Genomic DNA, 27,348 nt, shown 5'->3' on the forward strand with positions numbered 1-27,348 from the left:
GCTGCAGAAGGGGAAACTTTTAGGTTTCAAGCTAAATTTCTGATGACAGGTTCCCTTTAAATGAAGCCATCAGCTAATAAGCTGTCTCCATACACCAGCACCTGATATAGGACAGACTAGTACATCCAATGTCAGGAAAGGGTTAAATATAACCTTATTTTCACTACACAGCTAAAAGGGAGTGTGTAGATCTGGTCTCTGGACACCCAACCATATCCATACGCACATTGGTAAAGTAGAGGACAGGGTCCTACTCAGCTCCCCATTACTTAGCATGTCCTAATATTAGAATAGGATACTGACCTCCTGTAATGCCAAAATGGCCGAGCTCTGAGAGAAATATGTGACGCCCTGGGCAAGCCAGGGGTCACAGGTCACAACATCACATGCACCCCACATTCCCTGCAGGAACACCAAGCTAACCTAAATCCTTGTTGCCTTCCTCCAGGGGCTGATGTCCAGGGGGTGGGCCAGGCGGTTGGCTCCGCCCACCGATGAGTACACAGCCCTGGAGGCGGGAGAACCAGGCAGAACAGAGAGGAGTTTAGTGGAGTGAAGTTTAGGAAGTAAAAGCAGAAGGAGGTGAAGTGGTAGAGGAGCTAAGGAGAAAAGCTGAAGTGACAGAAAAGTGAGAGTAGTAAAGCCTGAAGTTAGTCCGGGTGTGTGCCCCGGACTGTGACAGCAAGGTTAGCAGACGGCGGTGATAGTGTGCATGGGGACTGTTTGGAGGTTGCTGGAAGGACCGCGGATGGGTGGTGACCCGGCGGTACTGGAGCAGTATACGAAGAACAATCAGCACCAGGGCAGGGGCCTTTCGGATCCCGGCAAGGCTAGGAGTCGCCATAATTTGCCAAATCCGTCAGTGAAGGGGACCTCTGTCTCCTAACAACCAAGTCCCGATTGAAGGCAACAGCCCGACCGTGATGGGGAGACACCGCCACCGCCAGGGCACCAGTTTCCCAGGGCCAGCGCCTGCGGGCAAAGTAGGGCTCCTTCGGCCCAGATTGAAGCCGAGGAGTGGGTAACCGGTGGGGACCCATCGCTACCAAGAGACTTTACATAGGTGCAGGGAAGAGACCGTCACCGCTAACTGCAGGGAACCGCGGCACCGTAACCGTCCGAGGGACCCGTCCAACCAGCCGTTTGTTTACCGAGAACTGTGTCGTGTTTACTGGCTGAGTGAGTACCTCCGTGCCGTGCGGCACAGCGCTGCCCCTTCGCCCCTGCACCTCCACAGGCCCCATACCCGCCTGTCCACCATACCAACCCCATCACTGGGCCCCGGGATCACCAAAACCCCTACCCACGGAGGGGCAAATCAACAACTGGCTGCTCTATACCATCACTCCCGGGCTCCCCAGACAGAGCAGCGGTGGTGTCCACTTAATCACCACAACCGTGGGTGGCGTCACGGACAATAAACTATCCCAAAACCCAATCCCCTTTCACTCACGGGCAAGGAGCACCGCTCGAGTCCCTGGGATCCAGCCCATCGCTCGAGCCACCGAGCAGCAGCAGGCCGCAGCAGCCGCAGCGGCAGCCGGACCCGAGCAGTGGGAGAGCGCGGCATCCCCTCCTCCGCCCGCGACAACTTGGCGTCACGAACAGGATCTTACCGCTCTGCCGTTGGGTAGAGGTGCGCTTTGTGACCGCCACAGGTATCCGGCCGGAAAATTTCAGAAGTTGCCATCTTTGGCGCAAAAAGTTCCCGCTCGAGCGTCTTCTCGAGTAGCAGAGGCGCGAAGGCCAAAACCCCGCCCCGATAGAGGAGGGGCCGGAAAGAGGCTAAGGGGGACGGAAACAAGATGTCTGCGCCCGACGGAGCCGCTGGAGGAGCGGTGGTCGCAGCCGCAGTGGCACCCGTGGATGGGAATGGGCCTGCCCAGGTCCCGGACGCGCTGGCGGGAGGTGCCGCGGCCCCCACGCTCGCTCAGGTGATGCCGTTCTCCTTGCCCTATGCGCCCGGAGCTACCTGGCTACCGCAGTATGACGGGAAACCTGATGCTTTACAGGTCTTCCGGAAAAAGCTTAACCCGTTGCTAGAACTGTACCCCCTGACCGATAAGCAACGTGCAGCGGTAGTGCTGGGCCAGTTAACCGGTGCTGCTGAGCAGGAGGCGGAGACCTGGGCCGAGGGGGACCGGCTCTCTGTAGCCACCATCTTTGAGAAGCTACAGACTGCCTTTGAGACCCGGACTGAAGCTGAGCTGAGGATGCAGTTTTACCAGTGTCGGCAACGGTCTGTGGATAGCATTCGGGACTATGCTTTACGTCTGCAAACCGCCCTCCGCACGCTAAAGCGGGTGAATCCTATCAATGAGGCAGACAGCAACAAGATGTTAGTAGAGCAATTTGTGCAGGGGATGAGGTCCCCTGAGGATCGCAAACAACTCCGGCTGTGGGCCCTAGAACACCCTGATTTGGACTTTGCCGTGTTAAAGGAACGGGCCATTAAAGCACTGCAGCCCCCAGCTTCAGAAATCTTGGAGCCTGCCCCGTGGCCAATTGAGACGGCCCCCGTTGTGGTGGCCCCTGCCCTACCAGCCTCTCCAATACCTACAGCCCCAAGCAGCACGATGGAGGAACTGGCAGCCCAGGTCCGTTGCATGGACGGAGACCTCGCCAAGATTCTTGCTGCATTCCAACCTTTGACCAGATCTCAGCCTCCAGCACAGATACAGCTTGCCGACAGCAATGAGGATGTCCCCTGGATGCAGCGGAGAAGTGCTAACAACCCGCGGAGCAGACCTCCAACCTGCTACAAGTGCCGTAAGCCTGGACATTACTTCTGACAGTGCCCGTTAAACGAGCAACCCCTGGGGCCCCGGGCCAATCCTCAGGAGTAGAACCCCGTGGCCCCCCAGACTGGCGGGACCGGTATATCGGGGCCCGGCCCATCATCCCCGTGGCTGTGGACGGCATACCGGTGATGGCTCTCTTGGACACTGGATCACAGGTAACCACCATACCATACACATTGTACCAGCGGTATTGGGAGATAGACGAGCTGGCACCCCCAGATACTAGTATAACTCTAATTGCTGCTAATGGACTCCCATTGACCCAAGTGGGGTATAAACAGGTGGCTATGACAGTGGGGCAAGCTGAACTGCAACACCAGGGTATGATTGTGATCATGAATGAACCCAGTGATCATAACCCGAAGATAGTGCTAGGAACCAATGTGATGGAGCACTGTATGGGTGATGTGTTGGCCCTACTGCAACAGCTGGCCGCCACGGCGGCGGGGAGCCGACAGAGAGCTGTGCAGCGTGAGATCCGAGCCTTGATGTACCGCCAGCATGTAAACTCAACAGGAGGAGAGATTGGTGGAGTGAGAGTGATGGATGTTGCTCCGTTGATTGTGCCCCCTAGGAGTGAGATGATGATTTGGTGTAGGGCAGCAGTAGGGCCTCAGGGGCGTGACTACCCTGCCATGATGGAGCCCATACCCTCCGAGCACTGGCCCACTGTAATGGCCGCCCGAGGGGTGGTAGATGTAAAGAAGGGGAGAGTGCCCGTGAGGGTACTGAACTGTGGGGAGGAAGAGGTCAGGCTTCCCCGGTATGCCACCATTGCCAAGCTGCTCACCCTGGATCCCCACACCATCCACGAGGCCACTCCCTCAGTTTCCTCACCTACTACTAGCACTCCCCCGCCTCACGGGGAGGTAAATGAGTGGCACCAACAGCTACATGTGGGCACTGATGATACCCCTACACATCACAAAGCAGGGGTATGGTGCGGGAGTATGAACAAGTTTTCAGCAAACATCCCCTAGACTTTGGGCAGATCAAAGGGGTCCAACACCACATCCCAACCGGTGAACACCCCCCTATCATGGAGAGGTACAGGCCTATTCCCCCTGCACATTACCAGTGTGCCAAGATATGTTGAGGAACATGAAGGAGGCAGGGGTTATTCGGGACAGCTGTAGTCCCTGGGCCGCTCCGTTGGTACTGGTCAAGAAGAAAGATGGTACCATGCGGATGTGTGTGGACTACCGGAAGATTAATCAGATAACGCATAAAGATGCCTACCCACTGCCCCGTATTGAAGAGTCTTTGGCCGCACTGAGAACCGCAAATTACTTCTCTACCCTTGACCTCACCAGTGGGTACTGGCAAGTGGCAGTGGCCCCGGAAGACCGGGAGAAAACCGCCTTCACCACCCCAATGGGGCTCTGTGAATTCAATAGCATGCCGTTTGGGCTGTGCAATGCCCCTGGAACCTTCCAACGGCTGATGGAGTGCTGTCTGGGACATCTAAACTTCGAGACCGTCCTGTTATACCTGGATGATGTGATTGTGTACTCTCAGATGTATGAAGCCCATCTGGAGCACCTAGCCGAGGTGTTCGCGTCCCTTGCCAAATACGGGATGAAGTTGAAGCCCTCCAAGTGCCACCTGCTGAAACCCAGAGTGCAGTATCTGGGGCATGTGGTGAGTGCGGAAGGTGTCGCCCCCGACCCTGAGAAGATCGCTGCCATCCAGGACTGGCCAAGACCAAGCACCGTGAGGGAAGTAAGGCAGTTTTTGGGTCTGGTGGGGTACTACCGGCGCTTCATCAAGGGGTACACGAAGATGGCTGCTCCCATGCAAGACCTCCTCGTGGGACAGACCAAAGGTGGTAGACCCATCGGAGCCCCACTGGTGTGGGAGGACAGGCATGAGGAATCCTTCCGTCAGCTGAAAGCGGCCTTGACTGGAGAAGAGGTCCTAGCGTACCCTGACTACGGCTGCCCATTCATCCTCTACACAGACGCCAGCAATGTGGGTTTGGGGGCAGTCCTGTCCCAGGTCCAGGAAGGAAAACTCCGGCCGACTGAAAGGAACCCTGAGAACTACAACTCCTTCAAGCTCGAGCTCCTGGCCCTGGTGTGGGATATCACCGAGCGGTTCCGCCACTACTTGGCCGCAGCAAAATTCACCGCTTTCACGGATAACAATCCGTTGACTCACCTGGACACGGCCAAGCTGGGCGTGTTGGAGCAGCGATGGGTGGCCAGACTAGCCAACTATGACTTCACCATCAAATACAGGGCCGGTCGTGTCAACATTAATGCTGATGCCCTCTCTCGGATGCCCCACTTGTCAGAAGGTGGGTGCGAGGATGATGACCTCGAGGAGATCGAGTTGCCTGCATTCCACCGGCCACCAACTGAGAAGGTACATGTCCACCAACAACGGGTGAACCTGGATCCGCTGCCCAGTCAGGAGTGGCAGGAAGCTCAAAATCAGGCGCCCGCTGTCCGCCTAGTCAAGACCCTGGTGGAGCAAGGCGCTGCTGGGATGGACCCTGCCGCCCCAGCTGAAGCCCAACGCTTGTGGAAGGAACGGACCCGGCTGTGCCTACATCAGGGGAGGTTGTACCATGAGCTGATCAACCCGAAGACCCATAAGAAGATCCGCCAGTTGGTTATTCCCCAAGCTGATGTACCCACTGTTCTGCAGGCGTACCATGATGGTGCCGGCCACTTCGGATGGAAGAAGCTGGAGATGCTGTTGAGGGAGCGGTTCTATTGGAGTGGGATGCGGGAGTCTGTGGAGGCCTGGTGTCGAGAGTGCGGTCCTTGTACGTTGAGGAGGAAGGATGAAGCCAGCCAGAAGGCTCCCCTACGCCCGATCGTTACACACCAACCGCTGGAGCTGGTCGCCTTGGACCATGTAAAGCTCACCCCCAGCCGAAGTGGGTACACTTACGCTCTGACCATAGTAGATCATTATTCCCGGTTCATGGTGGTTGTCCCGGTCAAGGACTTAACTGGCCATACCGCCGCTAGAGCGTTCCAAGCTTACTTCTGTCGACCCCATGGATACCCTGAGAAGGTGCTTACCGACCAAGGTCCAGCCTTTGAGGCGGAGGTGTTCCATGAGTTCTGTCAGCTGTACGGCTGCAAGAATATCCGGACCACACCTTACCATGCCCAGACAAACGGTATGTGTGAGAAGATGAACCATCTGGTCCTTGGCCTCCTCAAAACGTTGCCGTTGGAGGAGCGGAACCTGTGGCCGGAGAAGCTGCCTGACTTGGTCAATATGTACAACAATATCCCATCTAGCTCAACGAAGTGCACCCCAGCGTATCTGATGAGGGCTCCGCCTGGCCGACTGCCGGTGGACCTGGAAATGGGACTGGAAGCCCCAGAGACACTCCCCTCAACGGCTGAATGGGACACCCGGCGGAGGGTGCAGTACCGACAGATTCAGGAGTATGTGGAGAAGAACCTAAGTCGGAGTCGAGAACAACAGGAGCAGCGCTTCAATCAGAAAGCGTCTGCGGGCCCTTTCCAGCCTGGAGATGTGATGTTAAAGCGGAAGAGGAAGACCCACAAGCTGGATGATCAATGGGAACAAATCCCATACGTCATACAACCCACAGGATGGGAAGATGGAAAGGCCTACCAGATCAGTCGTGACCAAGGGGGCACTTTGGCCACGGTTTCCCGGGACCATCTGAAAAGGTGCCCACCAGCATTGAGGGCGATGGCTGAAGTACCGGTTCCTCCACCAGCAGAGAAGGCAAAAGGGGTGATTCACACTGTGATGGGTGACTTCCCAGCAAACTGGCCTACACAGAACGGCGCGGTGATTCTTCCAGTGATACTGTTCCCACAACCTGTGGATGAAGAAGTGGTGGAAGCGGTCAACCGTGAGCCAGAACCAGTGCCAGTGCCCAGGGATGAACCTGTGCCCAGCTCCCCTATGCCTCCGCCTGCCCCACACGATAGCAGGGAGGAGGAACCGATTGTTCCCTCTGCCCCACTGCCTAGCCCCACTGACACCGGACCCCGGAGGTCCATCCGTCCCAACCTAGGTAGGCCCCCACTTAGGTACAGGGAAACCGTTCTTTAAAAAGGGGAGGGGGAAGAAAACAGGTGTGTTTCCAGTGTGTTTGTTTAAAAGTTGTTGCAAAAATGATAAGTAAAATGAAACCGTGAAGTTCACCTGATTCAACCGTGATTGGAAACCGGCCGTTGCCGGCACCGTTGTCCCCGTGGGGACCGTTTGGAAAATATGCATAGGAACTCCTATGGACAAGCCCGTGAACTTGCAGGGCAACCACAGACATTAGTGGCTTGTAAATAGGTTGTGTTACCATTTCCGCATTTACCGCCTCCGGAGAGGCAGGTTGGAGGGAGGGCCCACAGCAGAGCAGGCTGGGGCCCAGCCACCACAGGAACCGGTGGCTACCCTCTGGAGGGGAAGGACAGATCCCGCTCGGGTAACTTGTGCTGGACTGGGATCAAGGGGTGCTGCCTGGGCTTTAGGGGCAGCATCAGGGCCAGGTTACTTGGGTGGGAGAGAGCGGAGACCGTAACCGTTAACCGTTTTAATGTTTTGCACCGTTTAAGCACTGAACCTCCCGATGTGGGATGATGCCATAACTTGTATATATGTTACCGTTTTATCTTTACAGAAAAACAAAAGGAAAATAAGACCGGTGTTGGACGGGCAGCCCGAGGACGGTCTGCGTTTTGCTAAGGGGGAATGTGACGCCCTGGGCAAGCCAGGGGTCACAGGTCACAACATCACATGCACCCCACATTCCCTGCAGGAACACCAAGCTAACCTAAATCCTTGTTGCCTTCCTCCAGGGGCTGATGTCCACACCAGGGGGTGGGCCAGGCGGTTGGCTCTGCCCACCGAAGAGTACACAGCCCTGGAGGCGGGAGAACCAGGCAGAACAGAGAGGAGTTTAGTGGAGTGAAGTTTAGGAAGTAAAAGCAGAAGGAGGTGAAGTGGTAGAGGAGCTAAGGAGAAAAGCTGAAGTGACAGAAAAGTGAGAGTAGTAAAGCCTGAAGTTGGTCCGGGTGTGTGCCCCGGACTGTGACAGCAAGGTCAGCAGACGGCGGTGATAGTCTGCAGGGGGACTGTTTGGAGGTTGCTGGAAGGACTGCGGACGGGTGGTGACCCGGCGTCCCCAAAGTACTCAAAACCACATTCAAGAAGTTTATTAACCCGTCAGGTGCTTCACATGAACAAAAGCAATGTGGAATGAAAAAAAGCAAAAATTAAATTTTACCTAAAAATGTTGCTCTAACCCAAATTTATTCACTTTTAGAAGAAATAACACAACAAAATGGACCACAAAACTTGTTCCCCACTTTCTTATGAGCGCGCCGATACCCCACATGTGGTCAGAAACCTCTGTTTGGACAAATGGGAGGGCTCGGAACAGAAGGAGCAATATTTGAATTTTGGAAAGCAAATTTGGCTGAAATAGATTGCGGGCACCATGTTGCATTTACAGGTCCACTAAGGTACCTAAACAGAAGAATCCCCTCACAAGTGACGCCATTTTGGAAACTAGACCCCTCAAGGCTTTATCTAGGTGTATATTGAGCAGTTTGAATCCAAGAGTACTTCACAGAATTTGATAAGCTTAGGTTGCCATATTGAAAATTTTCATTTTTTTTCACAAAAATGTTGCTTTAGCATCATATTTCTTACTTTTTCAAGAAGCAACAACAAACCGTGGACCCCACAGGTTGTTATCCAATGTCTTATGAGCACAGGGATACCCCACATGTGGCCAAAAACCTCTGTTTGGATAAATGGGAGGGCTTGGAATGGAAGGAGCACCATTTGAATTCTGGAAAAGTTGAAATAAATTGCGGGCACCATGTCACATTAGCAGGGCCCCTTGGGTACCTATACAGCAGAAACCCCCCACAAGTGACCCCATTTTGGAAACTGGATTTTATTCAGGAGTATAGTAAGCATTTTGAATCCACAGGTACTTCACAAAAATGTTGCTGTAGCAACAAATTTCTCGCTTTTAGGCTATGTGGCCATGATCCAGCGACACGGCGTCTAGTACACAGTGTCAGCCTTCCTGCAGAGATGTGAGTGTTGTCCACGGGAGAACGCAGCTCCCCATGCCCACGATTTGGGTTCAGGCTGCTGTGGAGCTCTATGCTACCTGCAGACAACACTCTTGTCTCCGCAGCATAAATTGACATGCGGAGGCTCGGGAAGCTGCACCACAGGTCGGTTTATGCTGCGGAGAAAAGAAGCACATTGGGCATAGGATTTCTAAAAATCCTTCCACTGTGCTTCTACTGCACAATGCAGCGCTATGGATGCAGGGAAAACACTCTGCGCCCAAAACGCTGCAAACCCTGATTGTGGGCACACAGCGTAAAATGCTACAATGGATGAATGGATAGATGTCAAACATATATAATGTCCCACCCCCTGCATATTCTAAGCTGGCGCCCTTTAGTGCCTTTCATGTGGCACTAAAGGGTGCCTAGCCTTGTATTTAGCCCCCCAAAAAATTAATAATTAAAATAAACGACGTGGGGTCCCCCCTATTTTTGATAGCCAGCTAGGGTAAAGCAGACAGCTGTAGCCTGCAAACCACAGCTGACAGCTTCACCTTGGCTGGTGATCAATTTCGAGGGCTCCCCAGGCGTTTTTTTAAAAAAAAAACAAACGTGGGGTCCCCCCCAAATTAGATCACCAGCCAAGGTGAAGCGGACAGCTGGGGTCTGGTATTCTCAGGGTGGGAAGAGCCATGGTTATTGGACTCTTCCCAGCCTAAAAATAGCAGGCCGCAGCCGCCCCAGAAGTGGTGCATCCATTAGATGCGCCAATCCTGGCGCTTCGCTCCAGCTCATCCCGCGCCCTGGTGCGGTGGCAAACGGGGTAATATACGGGGTTGATACCAGCTGTAATGTCACCTGGCATCAAGCCCTGGGGTTAGTGATGTCACGGCATCTAAACAGATACCCGACATCACTAACCCAGTCAGTAATAGAAAAAAATAAAGACAAAAAAAAAATTTATTTGAAAAAAAACCTCCCTGAAACATTCCTTTTTCACCAATTTATTTAAAATAAATAAATTTCGGTCGCTGTAATCCATTTTCGAGGTCCCTCGGTGACTCTGGACCTTCTAGAATATGGGGGGGCACGTTCAGGGAACGTATCCCCCATTTTCTGATAACAGAGAATGGTGAAGTAGGGCTTGCACGGCCGCGCCAGTGACCACTCTGACCATAGAGAGTTAATGTTCCTTTATTTCATCTTTAGGTCGACGCGTTTCTGGAGTCTCTGCTCCCTTCTTCAGGACACACAGGAAAAAAGTACATCAAATCTGCTAGACCATGAGGACTGCAGGAGCTATATACATTCCGTCATGATGACGTCAAAACCCAACCTTTTTCAAAAAAATCGGCGGGAAAGACACATCAAAAAAACACAAAAAACACACATAACAGTAAAAATAACACAATACAAGAAAATGAGCAGGAAAAACAATTACATATGAAAATATCATCATATTATCTCATGAAATGATATGAAATAAAGATTTAAAATAAACAGATAAAAAAATGTGTGGATTGTTGTGTGTTTAGATAAGGTACGGGAATAAAAAACCCTGTAACTTCAGTGCCGTTCTGAAGCGGAATCGAACCCCTGGAAATATTAACTCCTTTCTCAAAGAGGTGGCACAACAAAGGAAGAAACCATGTCTCCACCTTAGGAGTCCTGAAAACACCCTTTGAAACCAAGTGTAGAAAGAACACCTATACAAGTGTAGCTGTGTGAGAAGATACGTACAATTACCAGTGTTAACGTAACAATCCTGCGTAAGTATCAACGTCAATTACCTAAGAAGGTTATAAAATCCTTGTGCCCCCGTTTTTGGTTTTTTGGGGTTTTTTTCTTAATTTTTTCCCAAACCCCCCCTCCTCCTGTCTCATAGTACCACCATATTTTTATTATTTTTTTATTATTTTATACTGAACTGTTTTTAAAGAGTTTATCCCATATAATTAACTTTTTTATACGTACCTTAATTTTTGGTTATATGTTCCTATTTTTCCCATAGAAGTACTGATTTTTATCTACTTTTATATATACATTGTGTCAGTTGCAGATTTACATATTGTTTTTAGATATATATTGATATATACATTTTGATACACATACATATATTTTTCCCCCCTGTTTTTTACAACATTCCCCCTCCTTTTTTAGTTTACGGGGTCTGTAATAATGATTTTTTACGGAAACCGGCAGATTATTCTCTGCATGGAGCTTGGAAGACTGACTTGCTCCGAACCCCCTCTCTTTCTCTGACATGCGCACTCTCCTTTTTTCTCACGCTTTGAACTTTCTTCACCTCGTCTCAACAAGCTCCGGACCTTTTTCTGACATGCGCACTCCTTTTTTCCCACGCTCTGAACTTTTTTCACCCCTACTTAGGTAATTGACGTTGATACTTACGCAGGATTGTTACGTTAACACTGGTAATTGTACGTATCTTCTCACACAGCTACACTTGTATAGGTGTTCTTTCTACACTTGGTTTCAAAGGGTGTTTTCAGGACTCCTAAGGTGGAGACACGGTTTCTTCCTTTGTTGTGCCACCTCTTTGAGAAAGGAGTTAATATTTCCAGGGGTTCGATTCCGCTTCAGAGCGGCACTGAAGTTGCAGGGTTTTTTATTCCCGTACCTTATCTAAACACACAACAATCCACACATTTTTTTATCTGTTTATTTTAAATCTTTATTTCATATCATTTCATGAGATAATATGATGATATTTTCATATGTAATTGTTTTTCCTGCTCATTTTCTTGTATTGTGTTATTTTTACTGTTATGTGTGTTTTTTGTGTTTTTTTGATGTGTCTTTCCCGCCGATTTTTTTGAAAAAGGTTGGGTTTTGACGTCATCATGACGGAATGTATATAGCTCCTGCAGTCCTCATGGTCTAGCAGATTTGATGTACTTTTTTCCTGTGTGTCCTGAAGAAGGGAGCAGAGACTCCAGAAACGCGTCGACCTAAAGATGAAATAAAGGAACATTAACTCTCTATGGTCAGAGTGGTCACTGGCGCGGCCGTGCAAGCCCTACTTCACCATTCTCTGTTATCAGCCAATTTGGGTGCTGCTGCCTTTGGCCGTGATTTGTTGCCTGCATAGTAGTTGTGACTCTCACAACTCTCTGGGTGAGTGATATTCATTATTTCACCCCATATTTTACTCGGATAAGACCCTATTGCGCTTCTTTTTTCCACAGCTTCCCTTTATCCCCCATTTTCTGGAAGAGCAAGCTCTCCATGAGCAGTGTGGGTGCAGTAATCTGAGAATACTGCACTCACACTGCCCCGGTCCAACCTAGGGCAGAGTGACCTGCAGTAACCTCATTCCAGAATATGAGGGGTACGCTCACAGAACGTACCCCCCATTTTCTGGAACAGCAGTCTCTCCATGTGAGGAGTGTGGCTGCAGATTACTGCACTCACTCTCCCCCGGTCCACAGTGGAGCAGCTTGTGCAGCAGCGACGTCAGCGTCCCTGCTTGCAGGGATCCAGCTGACAGCCGCTGTCTGCGCATGCGCTGCCAGCTTTCCAGAGGGAGTGATCGCGGGGACGGAGCAGCAACAGCCGCCAGGTAATGTAAGACCGGGGGCTGGGGCTGGGGCTGGGGGGGAAATGATGGGGGGTGAGGTCGGGATCTGGGCACACCTTTCTGCCGCATGTGACGTGTCACATGCGGCAGAAAGAGCAGGATGAATGCGGCCGCGCGCTGCACGCCGACATCCTGCATGCTCCGAAGGGGGGAAGGGGGAGCGCTCTGGAGAACCGGAGGGGGCTCCGGGGACCAGAGATCTCCGGTGCACCGGAGGAGGGGTCAGGGGGAGGACATTTCCCTCCGATCTGAAATGTTTGATCATTTCAGATCGGAGGGAAATGAATGCAGAGCCGGCGGCGGCGGCAGTTTTCGGCGCGCGGCGGCGCCATTTTGGATGTCCGGTGGGGGTGGGGGGGTAGGGGTTGATTTCTCCGGTACCGGGGGCTTTGGGGGCACTAAAGGATTATATTTCTTTCTCATCGGACATATTTGATCATGTCCGATGAGAAAGAAATCAGTATTATTTGCCCTTTTTTTTTTTTTATGTGTACGTCGGTATACGGTATATACCGGCGATCACATTATCGGGGTCCAAAAAAAACCCCCGATTCATAATCTTGGGGGTCTCAGCTACCTCCGGTAGCTGAAACCCCCGAGATTTTTCGTCACTGGGGGGCGCTACAAGCTTTTTCCGGCCTGACGTCTCAAGACGTCGGAACAGAATAAGTACCCTGTTTTTCCGACGTCTTGAGATGTTAGGCCGTCGCTATGGGGTTAAGCCTCTGCACCTGGGTAATACCAAGCACATTGTTTATTAGTTGCACAATTTTCTATATACAGCTATGGACTTATGGACTGTTTTTTGCCACTAAAGTGCCTTTCCAGAGCTTTTCATATGGACGATAGTATATTGCGGAAAGAGACTCTATCTCATATTGGCACTACCACATTCATGTTTTGCATTTGTCCATTGCCTATTGTTCTTCTGTCTGGCTGCATATTCTTGCCTTATTGTTACACATATATTTCCTTCCTTTCTTAGCAGTCCTCCACTTGCACAATCGCCGAGGACGGCTCACCTTCAGAAGGTGAGTATGTAGTGGCCCGGTCCAGATTGTGTCTGTTTCTTTAAGTACATTTACTTATATGTAAGTAAACATATAACATATAGTATAACATATGTTATGTTATATGTTATAAGTAAAGCATTTTTCATTTGCTGTGTTCTAGCACTATCTACTGGTGAAAACTGTAAGAATCTGAAGTTTGCATTGGGTGTTTTCCTATTGGCCAGTTCTTGGTCACATGGCTCAATAGGTGGAGCTATTCTCCAGCCTCTGTCTGGAAAGAACTGGAATGTTCTGGTTCTGGCTGAGTCTCCTCTGCGGGAACACATTATGTGGAGTTTTTCTTCACCACAAGACTCCTGCTAGGCCTAGAATTTCACCATTTACTGATTTTTACAGCCAATATACTGAAGGCTTCCTATCCTGAATCCTCACTGGCCAGATATACATCTCTTCAGACAGTAGGGCATACTGAGTATATTCCAGACCCTACTGCACGCAGATTGGGGAAGTTTGAGGTTCTCCCACCCCACTGCAATATTAGTGGCTTGCATGCCATTGTCCACACGCACCAGCCGTCCGGTCCCTGTAGCGCGCTGGGCAACTTTCTACATTTGCTTACAAGTACTGCATGTGTCTTAACTAGCAGTGAAATCAACCCCAGGACTCCAGGTCTGTACAATCTTATTACTGTATCATATCTATCCTCTAAGCTCAAGAGACTCTGAACCTGCTAAAAGCATACCAGAATTAAACCTGAAACAAATCATGCTCTTAAAAGCTCCAGAACCCTAATTGCACTTCAGCATTCAACTCCAAGCTGTATTTGCCGTGGCCTACTGTCACGCTCCCCGGGTCCCGACGTCCTTCCTCACTCACCGCTCCGGTCCCCGGGTCTCCTGCCTCCAGTCACACGTCCTCCTCGGCACCGCTCCCTGCTCTGGCCTCCGGCACCCGGGCCTCACGCATGCGCATTAGGGCGCGCGCGCGGTCACTGACCTCCTCTTTAAGGCCCAGCACTCCCTAAACAGGATTTTGCATCAGTCAGGATCAGGTATATTAGGAGCTTCCTGCCTGGAGGGCGTCGCCTGTTCTACGAGTTCTATAGCTAGGAGTCCAGGTCCCGCTTGCTGTGTCTTGCATTAACACTGTGTCTTCCACAGAACCACTTCTACCAAGTTAACCTGGTCCTGTCCGAGAGGTCCTGCGGGGACTGTCCTGCCAAGCTATCCTGGCCTGGGCCACAGCCTGTCCGAGTGGTCCTACGGGGACTATCAGCTGAGACGCTACCATCTTCTTCAGTCTGAACCTGCCTCCTACCCTCGGCTTCACCCGGTGACCTTTGCCTCCTCTACCGGTTGGAGTCTGTTCACGCCTGACATCTCTACCTGCCATCAGTACCCGGGCACCATCATCATACCTGGCACCAGGAACTCTTTGTCCCCAGGGACTTCCTCATTCCAGCTTCTGGAAAGGACTCTGACCTTATCCCGCTTAGTGCTCCGGCAACCGTGCGCCTAGGCCCTCTAGTGGGGTGACCGGACAGTCCCTGTATAGGGGTTAGCTCTGTGTTGCCTTACTGGGGGAGTCCGGTGCACGGCCCAGAGGATCCACCACCCGGGCATTACAGATAGAACAGGCCATGGATCCCGCCGAAGCTTTAGCGGCTCAGTTGGCCGGATTGCAGCAGGAGCTGGTCCGTCAACGCGAAACCCAATCCCGTATGCTGGCCTTCATGACGTCAGTGGACACCCGTCTGAACATGCTGCAAGCAACCGCCACGTCCCTATCAACACCAGCCACGTCCACGACCTCCGTAGGAGCCGCCACCGAGACCTCAAGACTCCGACTGGCTTCTCCAGGGATCCCAAGACCTGCAGGGGGTTCTTGAACCAGTGCTCGCTCCACTTCAAACTGCTGCCGCGCCTCTTCGCTTCTGACCAGGCCAAGGTAGCCTTTATAATGTCCCACCTAGAGGGTGAGGCACTGGCATGGATGAATTCCTTGTGGGAGAAGGAAGATCTCGTAACCAACAACATCCGAGACTTCCTGCATGCCTTCCGGGCCACCTTTGATGAACCCGGACGCGCCTCCACGTCGGCTTCCTCGCTACTCAGACTACGACAAGGGACTTTGACAGTGGGACAGTATGCTATCCGGTTCCGTACCCTGGCCTCTGAGCTAGGGTGGAACAATGAAGCCTTGACTGTTGCCTTCTGGGAGGGACTTACCGGTCGTATCAAGGACGAGCTGGCTGGCCGAGACGTCCCCTCCACCTTGGACGCCTTGATCGCCCTTGCAAGCCGGATAGACCTCCGCTTTCAAGAAAGGTCTAAAGAAATGTCCGCGAGCGGCGTCCTGTAAGGCACTCCGCTTCTCCACAGAAGCCCATGCTCTCCTCATCTGTGCTCCCTGGCTCCTCCATCCATGAGCCCATGCAAGTGGACCGGCTACGGTCCTCCGAGCAGCGTCAAGCAGAACGAGCCGCCAAGGGCCTATGCTTCTATTGTAGAGACGGCGCACACCAGGTGCGTTCCTGCCCAGAGAAACCGGGAAACTCCAAAGCCTAGGGTTGGTAGGAGAGGCCACCCTAGGTACTGGGAAGCTCTCTGACCCAGTGACATGGACTGTACAGGTGACAACAGGAGAAACCCGCTTCACGGCAGAGGCATATCTCGACTCCGGGGCAGCGGGTAACTTCATCCACCAGGCCACAGTGGACAAGTACCAGGTACCTGTCACCCCACTGCAGACACCCCTTATGATAGCCTCTGTGGATGGGGAACCTCTCTCTGACACCGTCCTGTTTGTCACCAAACCTGTGAAACTGCGTATCGGTGCGCTACACACTGAAGAAATCGCCTTCCATGTTCTGCCACGCATGTCTCATCCGCTTCTACTGGGTTTACCCTGGTTACGGGTACATGAACCTACGGTCAGCTGGCGTACTGGAGAAATCATCCGTTGGGGTCCGTCTTGTCATGAGACCTGCCTCCAGTCAGTCCAGCCCGTCCATCGTCCTCCGGCCCCGGACTCCTTACCGGGCCTTCCTCCAGCCTATTGGTCCTTCGTAGATGTCTTTGATAAGAAGGAGTCAGAGGTATTGCCTCCACATCGACCCTACGACTGTGCCATTGACCTTCTGCCGGGAACCACACCCCCTCGGGGACGGATATACCCTTTGTCCCCTGCTGAGACCCCGGCCATGTCTGACTACATCACCGAGAACCTGGCACGGGGATTTATTCGACGGTCCTCGTCCCCGGCTGGTGCGGGCTTCTTCTTCGTCAAGAAAAAAGAAGGTGACTTACGGCCCTGTATCGATTACCGGGGACTGAACCAAATCACGGTAAAAAACAAATACCCCCTGCCTCTCATCCCTGAACTCTTCGATCGGCTCCGGGTGGCCCGTATATTCACCAAATTGGATCTCCGTGGGGTCTACAACCTGGTTCGCATACGCTCCGGAGACGAGTGGAAGACCGCCTTCAACACCCGGGACGGGCACTATGAATATTGCGTGATGCCCTTCGATCTTTGCAATGCCACGGCAGTCTTCCAGGAGCTGGTGAATGACGTATTCAGGGACCTCCTCTACGTCTGTGTAGTCGTATACCTGGACGACATCTTAATCTACTCCCCAGACTTACGGACTCACAGAGAGCACGTGCAGATCGTGCTACAGAGGCTGAGGAAGAATCGCTTATACGCCAAACACAAGAAGTGTGTGTTCGAGCAATCATCCCTTCCCTTTTTGGGCTATGTGATATCGGACACCGGTCTGCAGATGGATCCCGGGAAGGTCTCTGCTATCCTCGACTGGCCTCCTCCTTCGGGACTAAAAGCCATCCAACGTTTCCTCGGCTTTGCTAACTACTATCGCCAGTTTCTCCCTCACTTCTCGACCCTAACTGCTCCGCTCTCCGCCCTGACCAAGAAGGGGGCCAATCCGAAGGCTTGGACACCCAAGGCCGAAGCCGCCTTCTGCTCTCTGAAGCGGTCCTTTGCTTCTTCTCCAGTCCTTCACCGACCTGAGTTGAACCGCCAATTCACCCTGGAGGTTGACGCCTCCTCTGCAGGGGCAGGGGCCGTACTTATGCAGAAGTCCGCCACCGAGAAGATGGTCACCTGCGGCTTCTTCTTCAAGATCTTCTCAGCCCCAGAACGCAATTATACCATTGGTGATCGAGAGCTCCTGGCTGTTAAGATGCGTTGGAGGAATGGCGATATCTCTTGGAGGGAGCGGTTTACCCGGTGATCATCTCTACTGACCACAAAAACCTGGAGTATATACGCTCCGCTCAAAGGCTGAATCCGCGCCAAGCACGTTGGTCTCTCTTCTTCGCCAGGTTTGACTTTCAGCTACACTACCGGCCCGCGGACAAGAACGTAAGGGCGGATGCCCTGTCTCGGTCCTTCGTTCCGGTAGACCAAGAGGAGGAGCCAAACCAGCCCATCATCTGTCCTAGCAAGGTCATCCCGGTGGCTCCCGTCTCTCTGGCACAGATCCCTCCTGGGAAGACGTACGTCGCGGAGACCAACCGACTCAAGGTCCTCCAATGGGGACACTCCTCGAAAGTGGCCGGACACGCCGGCCAGAAGAAAACCTTGGGCGCAATCGCCCGTCATTATTGGTGCCCGTCTCTTCGTACGGATGTCAGCACCTTCGTCTCTGCATGTTCCTCCTGTGCCCGGAACAAGACGCCTAAGCATCTGCCCTTTGGTCCTCTTCTTCCTCTGCCGATTCCTTCCATTCCCTGGCAACACATAGCCATGGAATTTGTCACGGACTTGCCCTTGTCCTCCGGTCATACGGTCATCTGGGTCGTGGTGGACCGGTTCTCGAAAATGGCTCATTTTGTTCCTATGGCTGGATTGCCCTCTGCTCAAGAGCTTGCGAACGCCTTCATACAGCACATCTTCCGGCTGCACGGCTTTCCTGCCCATATTGTGTCCGACAGAGGAACCCAATTCACCTCACGCTTCTGGAGGGCTCTCTGTGAACACCTGGGGGTGTCTCTGGACTTTTCCTCTGCCTACCACCAAATGGACAAGTGGAACGAGTCAACCAGATAATGACCACCTTCCTTTGCCACTACGTCAATGTCCACCAGGATAACTGGTCCACGCTCCTTCCTTGGGCTGAATTCTCTCATAACCACCAGGTCAGCGAATCCACCTCCAGTTCTCCCTTCCATCTTGTCTATGGTCTCCAGCCTTCTGTGCTGTTACCAGTCTCTCCAGCTTCCGATGTACCTGCAGCAGATGCCGTGGCCAGAGACTTCTCCGCTACATGGGCCTCAGTCAAGACCTCCCTGGGACATGCTGCTGCACGAATGAAGAAACATGCGGACAAGAGACGTCTTGATCGTCCTTGCTTTTCTCCTGGGGACTTGGTCTGGCTTGCCTCCAAGTACGTCCGACTCAAGATTCCTTCGTACAAGCTGGGTCCGCGGTACATCGGCCCCTTCAAGGTCCTCAGGAAGATCAACGAGGTATCCTACAAATTGCAGCTTCCGCCCTCCCTGCGGATACCCAACTCCTACCATGTGTCCTTGCTGAAACCTGTTGTCCTTGGTCCCTTCTCTTCTGATACCAGTCCTCCTCCTCCCATAGCCGATGATGACATCTATGCGGTAAGAGATATCGTGGCCATGAACACCGTCAGGGGACGGCAGTACTTCCTGGTTGACTGGGCAGGTTGTGGTCCCGAGGATAGGTCCTGGCAACCCCGGGAGAATGTGGGTACTCCTCTGATTCGTGCCTTTCTGTCCCGGTTGCGGGGAGGGGGGCTTGGGGGGGGACTGTCACGCTCCCCGGGTCCCGATGTCGTTCCTCACTCACCGCTCCGGTCCCCGGGTCTCCTGCCTCCAGTCACACGTCCTCCTCGGCACCGCTCCCTGCTCTGGCCTCCGGCACCTGGGCCTCACGCATGCGCATTAGGGCGCGCGCGCGGTCACTGACCTCCTCTTTAAGGCCCAGCACTCCCTAAACAGGATATTGCATCAGTCAGGGTCAGGTATATTAGGAGCTTCCTGCCTGGGGGGCGTCGCCTGTTCTACGAGTTCTATAGCTAGGAGTCCAGGTCCCGCTTGCTGTGTCTTGCATTAACACTGTGTCTTCCACAGAACCACTTCTACCAAGTTAACCTGGTCCTGTCCGAGAGGTCCTGCGGGGACTGTCCTGCCAAGCTATCCTGGCCTGGGCCACAGCCTGTCCGAGTGGTCCTACGGGGACTGTCAGCTGGGACGCTACCATCTTCTTCAGTCTGAACCTGCCTCCTACCCTCGGCTTCACCGGGTGACCTTTGCCTCCTCTACCGGTTGGACTCTGTTCACGCCTGACATCTCTACCTGCCATCAGTACCTGGGCACCATCATCACACCTGGCACCAGGAACTCTTTGTCCCCAGGGACTTCCTCATTCCAGCTTCTGGAAAGGACTCTGACCTTATCCCGCTTAGTGCTCCGGCAACCGTGCGCCTAGGCCCTCTAGTGGGGTGACCGGACAGTCCCTGTATAGGGGTTAGCTCTGTGTTGCCTTACTGGGGGAGTCCGGTGCACGGCCCAGAGGATCCACCACCCGGGCATTACACCTACCCACAAAAGACTGAAACATACAGTATATTCCGGGTTGTTTTCCTTTGTTCCCGCTGTATTAAAGCAACTGTTATCCCCAAGACCGTGTCTGTGGACTGTCCATCAGCTGTGGATACTGTGTGGGGGTGGATAGCAGGGAACATCAGGGCCTGATAGACCACCCAGGGATCACAGCCCCTGCAACCTCGTGCCAGAACAGCAACTGTGACATATAGAACATTTGAGGTCCTCTGTCCCTGGGCCCTTACAACCTCCTCCATACCTAGGATGGAATACCACACGTCTGTATGAGGTGCAGTACCTCTGTGGCGACTGAAGCCTCAGGGGCATCACATATGTGTGCATATATCTCCTATAGACTCACATTAGGGGCTATATATAATTTTTATTCTATAGTATTCATTTATCTATCAGCTGCTGGGGCACAATACTGACAGGGAATGTGTGTGCAGAGGGCGGTGCTGGACAGTGAGGCCAGGTGGTGACAGCTGTGACTGTGAAGTTCGGCAGTCAAACATGTCATGTTTGGTTGACCTGCAAGTAAATAAAGAGGCTGCAGAGAATAAAGTGATAATTCAAGAGGAACAAAAGTTAGAAAACAAAAAAAATAATGTAAGGATGTTTTATATAACAATACAGCACAGATTAGCTTAAAAAGTTTTTGGGAGTTTATGTCGGACAACTCCTTTAATGATGATGATTGTAATGATTATTGAATGAGTGCAAAAACGTATATACTGTATACAGTATATAAAACATACCATTATGCTCAGCTAGTGAACAGTCCTTGATGATCTGGACAGTGTCAGATTATCTGCAGGCAATCCTCTGACATGCGTACATCAGCATATTTACCAGTGTCTCGGAGATAAATGATTCTTGTTACAAGGTGGCCGTGCATTTACGATGACATCCTCACTGGGGCATGCTCCCATTGAAATACAAAGGGGAGTGACTCGCTGCTTAACAACATTACAGCACCAGAGAAAGAAAACCCTTGGGATATAAAGCTTGAAATAGCACAGAATTGTGTTTCGTCTTCACAACAAAGACAATAAAGGTATATTTTTTTCTATCTTCTTTAATAAGAAATCGCTAGGGTTTTATTTTATCCAGATTATACTTGTCTTTATACAAATAAGCTTCGTGACGACAACAATCCAGATTGCATTTAAGTAGATATGTTTGATGTTTAAGTCGCTTGTTACGTTTCTACAATTTCTTTAGTGTGTTTTTACCATTTGTTTACGGAGAGGAGTTATACTTAACATGATCATAATGTACTAAGGCAGAATAAAATAAGAATCGTAAGTGGTAAATCTATTCTAGCATAAATATTTAGATATTATCTGATATTACAGAATTAGATTCTTAAAGTTTTGCTAAGTGACTACTTTTGCCCTTTGTTATTAAATGTAGTTATTAAATGTATGTATACTCATAATTTTTAATACAGCCTCACCATTGAAGATATAACAGTAAAGATTCAAAATGTAAATATTTATATTTCTGACTCATTTAAATCATTATTACATAATGTTGCTCATTAGTTACATGTTTCGTAATATACAGTATTTTATTTGTCACCTGCGCTCCTTTTGCATATTTCATCCTCTTCTTCGACTATTTATAGTCTTTGTTACAGTCATCGGAGGAGATTAAAAGGAAAGCAATTCTGCTAATCTCAACAGTTGACAGTTTAAGCCGGAGCGTCTAATTCTCTCTGTGTTGTATACAATATTAGAGGCCATTCTGGTATAGATAAAGTGATGCAGATTGTTATGTAGGAGAAACAAGTAATACGAAAATTAATTCGTCACAGTTAATATCCTCCAAGATCGTACCACTAAATATATCACGAAAAGGAAACGGACAGGAGTCACCGTAGAAGATAATTATGAGTTGTGTAGAAAAGTTAATGTGGAAGTTAAACATAAGAATAAAGAATCAGAATAATATTATAATCCCAAGATATAACAGTATTACTGCTTATTAGGCTGTGTTCAGGTTGCAATTTCTAGACCTGTGTAGGTCTCCTGACATGAAATCATATATGCCTACAGGCTGGTCCGGAAATCGCAGTCCGTACATGGATTGTGAAACTCCAGCATCCAACGTGGTCGGCATTGATTAGCATCAACTGTGGTTGTACAATCCAATGAGATTATTTGCAGAAAGAGGTGAGGGGTAAGACACCTAGTAATTAGTTGCAATGGGAAATTGAGCATGTCCCCAGCCATTAATCAGCAGCTGGTGGGTTCACAGTGCCAAAGCAGTTCTGACGACTAATAAACTGCGTAAAAAGCAAGGCCTACGGATTTAAAAGGGGTGCCAAGGATTAGATAAAAAATAGCTCTTGACTTCTACAAACAGTGACACCCCTGTCTACGAGTTGTGTGTGGTGTTTATCATAAACTTCTTTGGAGCTGAGCTGCAATACCAGACACAAACTGTAGGCAGGGGTGGCACTAAATTTTCAAGAAGGCCATTACTTTTTGCAATCTTAAACAAAGACTTTAATAAAAGTATATATTTGATCTCAAAATTACTTGATAAGTGGCACCAAAATGAAATGATTCTAATATGATAAGAAGCACAATATGGAGCCAATTACAAGCCAAGGGGCATCTCTTAGGGTGGTGTCACACACAGCGACGACGACAACGACGTTGCTGCTACATCACCATTTTCTGTGACGTTGCAACGACGTCCCGTCGCTGTCGCTGTGTGTGACATCCAGCAACGACCTGGCCCCTGCTGTGAGGTCACCGGTCGTTGCTGAATGTCCAGCTTCATTTTTTGGTCGTCGCTCTCCCGCTGTGACGCACACATCGCTGTGTGTGACAGTGAGAGAGCGACGAAATGAAGCGAGCAGGGAGCAGGAGCCGGCATCTGACAGCTGCGGTAAGCTGTAACCAGGGTAAACATCGGGTAACCAAGGGAAGATATTTCCCTGGTTACCCGATATTTACCTTCGTTACCAGAGTCCGCCGCTCTCGCTGCCAGTGCCGGCTCCTGCTCTCTGCACATGTAGCTGCAGTACACATCGGGTAGTTAACCCGATGTGTACTGTACCTAGGGGTGCAGGGAGCCAGCGCTAAGCAGTGTGCGCGGCTCCCTGCTCTCTGCACATGTAGCTGCAGTACACATCGGGTAATTAACCCGATGTGTACTGTAGCTAGGAGTGCAGGGAGCTAGCGCTAAGCGCGGCTCCCTGCTCTCTACACATGTAGCACAGCGACACTTGTTGTTATGATCGCTGCTGCTTCTGCTGTGTTTGACAGCTAAGCAGTGATCATAACAGCGACTTACAAGGTCGCTGTTACGTCACAGAAAATGGTGACGTAACAGCGACGTCGTTGTCGCTCTCGCTATGTGTGAACCCAGCTTTATAGTAAAAGCAAATATTGTAAGATAAGCTGCAACCTTGTACTTCTCTGCCGTTGCATCTATGTTTGTCTAAACTGTTTGAATTCTAAGGGTACCGTCTCACTAAACGACGTACCAGCGATTCCGACCACGATACGACCTGGTCAGGATCGCTGGTACGTTGCTACAGGGTCACTAGTGAGCTGTTAAACAGTCAGATCTTCCCAACGACGCAGCAACGATACGGCGGTTACTGGGACCCTGTCACTTAGTGTGACGCCCTCGACTATCCAGGTCGTCCCAGGTAGTCACACACACAACATTACACCCCTTCCAGTTAGGTAACAGCAGTCAAACACAGAAAACCTTGTTACCACCCTCCAGGTTTGATATCCACACCAGGGGTGGTGGAGCCAGGCGGTTGGCTCCACCCACTGAGGAGTTCACAGGCCTGGAGGCGGGAACCTAAGTAGTCAAGTTCAAGTAGTTGGGAGAGGAGTTCTGACAGTGAAAGAGGGAGGTTGTGTCCAGAAGCAGACCTGTGCTCAGGCCTGCCAAAGACTACTCCGGTTGCTGGGTTGGAGCCCAGTCACCATTGGCAAGGAGGCAGACGGTAGTGGCCACCTGCAGGAGACCGGGAATACGACCGGTGGAACCGTAAGGGACCGGGACAGGGTAATGGCCCACCGGAACCGAACCGGTGAGCCAACTGGATACCAGAGCACCAGTCAGAGTACTCAGACCCCGAACTAAGCTATAAGCCACCATCATAGTCAAATTAACTGATTGCGGTCTGGACCTCAGGGGTTCATTCCCACCTAAGTCCCGATTGAAGGCAACAGCCCAACCATTCCGGATAAGTGCCACCGCCAAAGGCAAGAGATCCAAAGGGCCAGCGTCTGCAGGCAAACGGGCTCCTACGACACTTATACGCCGGGGAGCGGACTACCGGTGCCCAGGCACTTTAGTCAAGATTCACACACAGGTGCAGGAGAAAGGCGGACATTACCAACCTAACTGGAAAAGCTGCAGCCGGCTGCGGGCCCCGTTCATCACTCCGTTTGGTTTACCAGCGACTCCAGTGTCTTGTATCAGAGTGAGTACACCAGTGCCATCAGGCACCGCACCGCGCTGCACCACAACACTGCGTCCTGCACCCCGGCCCTCGCCAACCGGGCCCCGGGACCAACATCCCCTACCCACGGAGGGGTCAACACCTAGCTGCGCCACTACACCGCTCCCGGGAGTCCCCGTACCTTCACCGCAGCGGTGGTGTCCACAATCACCACAACCCGTGGGTGGCGTCATGAACTATCATTCCCAAACTGAACACCCGCATCCCCCGCGCGTAGCGCCAAACCCCCTTGCAGAGTGACATGACCCCCGGGTCCGTGAGAGGCTAGAGCCACCACCCGCAGTACACGAGCATGGATCCGAGCGGCTCGGCAGCCGCAGCCATGGCCGCGGGGCGGTACAATAGCACGATTCAAATCTTGATTAGTAACAGAGGCATGCATCTACATTGCATTTTCTGCACCCCCTCTGCTCCGATTGGTGGTCGTAACTGCATTGTGACTGGGCGGCCTTGCCTTTAGAGAAGGCAACATAATTGCGCTTCCATCCTTCTCCATCCTTGTCCATACTATAGTCCCGATGCAGAATGGACTGTATTACGATCTGCTGCTATACGTGGTCCGGGACAAGTGAATTCAGCCCTCTGAAATGTACTGCGATCTACAAGCCAGAACAGAGGATGGCAGCGGCCAATCCGAACACAGTTGCGATCACCAATCGGCACAGAGAGGGCACGGAAAACAACGAAGATGCACGCCTACGTGAGTCGCGAACGAGGTTGTTGGGTAAGGTGTCAAACACACCGATGCGTGCTGCCCTGAGGGAGCCTGACGACCAAAAAATGAACCAGAACAGTGTGTAACGATCAGCGATTTCATAGCAGGGACCAAGTCGCTGCTTAGTGTCACACACAGCGAGATCGCTGATGAGGTCACTGGTACGTCACAAAACCTGTGACTCAGCAGCGATCTTGCTAGTGATCTCTCTATGTGAGAAGTACCCCTTATTCTTCATCAGGGGCACAATTCCAATTTTTAGATCTTTGAACAAAGCCCGCAGTGAAAGTTCAGATGTAGTCTGAGTCCAGTCTTCAAAAACCATTCAGATGAATAAATGTTATATAATATAGAAGGCCAGAAAAAGAAATACAATTGTACCGCCTCGGTATTAGTCGGGCTGCTCGGATCCGGGATCGTGGTTCGAGGGGGTCGTTCGGACCCGGCTTGGTGGACACTTTGATCCGTAAAAGGGGATTTTTACAGGGGAGAAGTTCGTGATGCGACCTGTGGGTTGCGGTAATGGGAGTACTGCCGCTGCTGTTAGGAGTACCAGGGCAAATGGAGTTAAGCAGCCTGATGTTAGTCACTCCGCAGGTAGGGAAGGCCCTGGGCTCAGGGTGTTTATTAGTTTTTTGGGAGAGCAGGGTGCAGGGATCAGGGTACTCACTGCGGTAATCATGGTGCTGGATGAGGTTTATAAAGTAGACACATACACTGCAGGTAAACCAAAGTCTCTGTGTACCACTGTCACTGCGGGGAGCCCGTCCAGGTATCCGCTCCCACCGGTGTCACTTGGTAATCCGGAGCCTGCCTCCATGCACAATTTAGTTGTCTGTTTGTGGTCCCTTGGCTTGAAGCTGTTGGGGCCTCGCTCACTATGTGTAGTGTAGCTGTGCTCTTGATGGCTGGCACTTGGGATTTCAGTGGGTTGCTTTACTGGGAAACCCTATACCCCACGTTGTGCTGATGACTTCAATCCCTGAGCTCTTAGGGAAGTTCGTGAAGATACTCTCCCTCCCAGGTTAATTATCAGGACGTTGAATCGGTTCCTGACCTAGGGTCCTGTACCCCGTCGTGCTCTGTACCAGTCAGTTCTTTTGGGTTTTCTGATGCCGACAGTCCTCCTAGACTATGTCCGTCACACCCTTTTCCAATGTCACTGTTACCGGTCCCCGACTCCTCTGGTCCCAGACCACAGTCTGTGACCCAACCTCGGTCTAGCGCCCCGGGAGCTAACACTCCAGCTCCACACTCTTTGAGGGCTGCCACTGAACTGCTCACTTCCTCCCTCCCACCAGTCTGCCTGACTCCTAGGTGGGTGGACCTATTCCAGCTTGAACAACCCACTGGTGTGTCTGACAGGTCATGATGATGTGAGGTGTGGTTGGGATTTATGGTGCTGATAGTAGTGACACAGATTGTTGGGAACCTGGAACCATGGGGGGGTAGGTCCTGCACCCTTGGGAAAGGATGCAGTTCCCTGTAGCACCCTGATATAGTCAGGGGCGCTACATTCTCCCTTGGTTAAACGTAGCTCGTTCCCGAGCTACAGGACACACAGAGGTTTTATTGAACTGGAACTGAAAAAGATAACATTTGAAATATTAGATACTCTTCCCACACAGGGTAGGCAATACCCTTAAACGTTACTAACTCACAGAGTCCAACACTAGAACACTTGAGAACGCTGCCGGTTGTAGCGATAGTCGAAGACTCAGCCTACTCTGCTGCAGCTCCTTCCTGCGACAGTCCATTCCCATTGTCCCTTTCCCTTCAACCCGCCACCCAAAACACCTGAACCCCTTGTGCCACCGCTAGCCATGGTGTCGCAGCACCCCCGACTTCCTTGCAGTGTCCATGGTGACAGGATTAAAATCCTGATGGTTCAGGAGACGACTCTGGTAGGCACACTACTGTAGATGCAACTATTTCCAATAAGCACAAGTTCGGCTGGCTGCTGCCAGTCCTGCAGCCATGGTCCATTTTTAACCCCTTCATGATCTTAGATGGATGTATCCGTCATGGTGCCCTGGTACTTAAAAACCCATGACGGATATATCCGTCATGGCGAAATCGCGGCCCCGTAGCC

General features: G+C 51.4%; 1 protein-coding gene across 1 annotated transcript in view; it reads left to right on the forward strand.

Moving 5' to 3' along the window:
* The first annotated feature begins 21,014 nt into the window (after positions 1-21,014).
* The window catches only part of LOC142251329 (BTB/POZ domain-containing protein KCTD12-like), a 286,429-nt gene continuing 280,095 nt past the window's right edge, over positions 21,015-27,348 (forward strand). The window contains exon 1 of the mRNA XM_075324021.1: positions 21,015-21,097. The gene's annotated coding sequence lies outside the window, so the exon portion shown is untranslated. The remainder of the gene's footprint in view (positions 21,098-27,348) is intronic.

Source organism: Anomaloglossus baeobatrachus, chromosome 9 (genome assembly GCF_048569485.1).
Source record: "Anomaloglossus baeobatrachus isolate aAnoBae1 chromosome 9, aAnoBae1.hap1, whole genome shotgun sequence".
Taxonomy (NCBI): Eukaryota; Metazoa; Chordata; class Amphibia; order Anura; family Aromobatidae; genus Anomaloglossus; species Anomaloglossus baeobatrachus.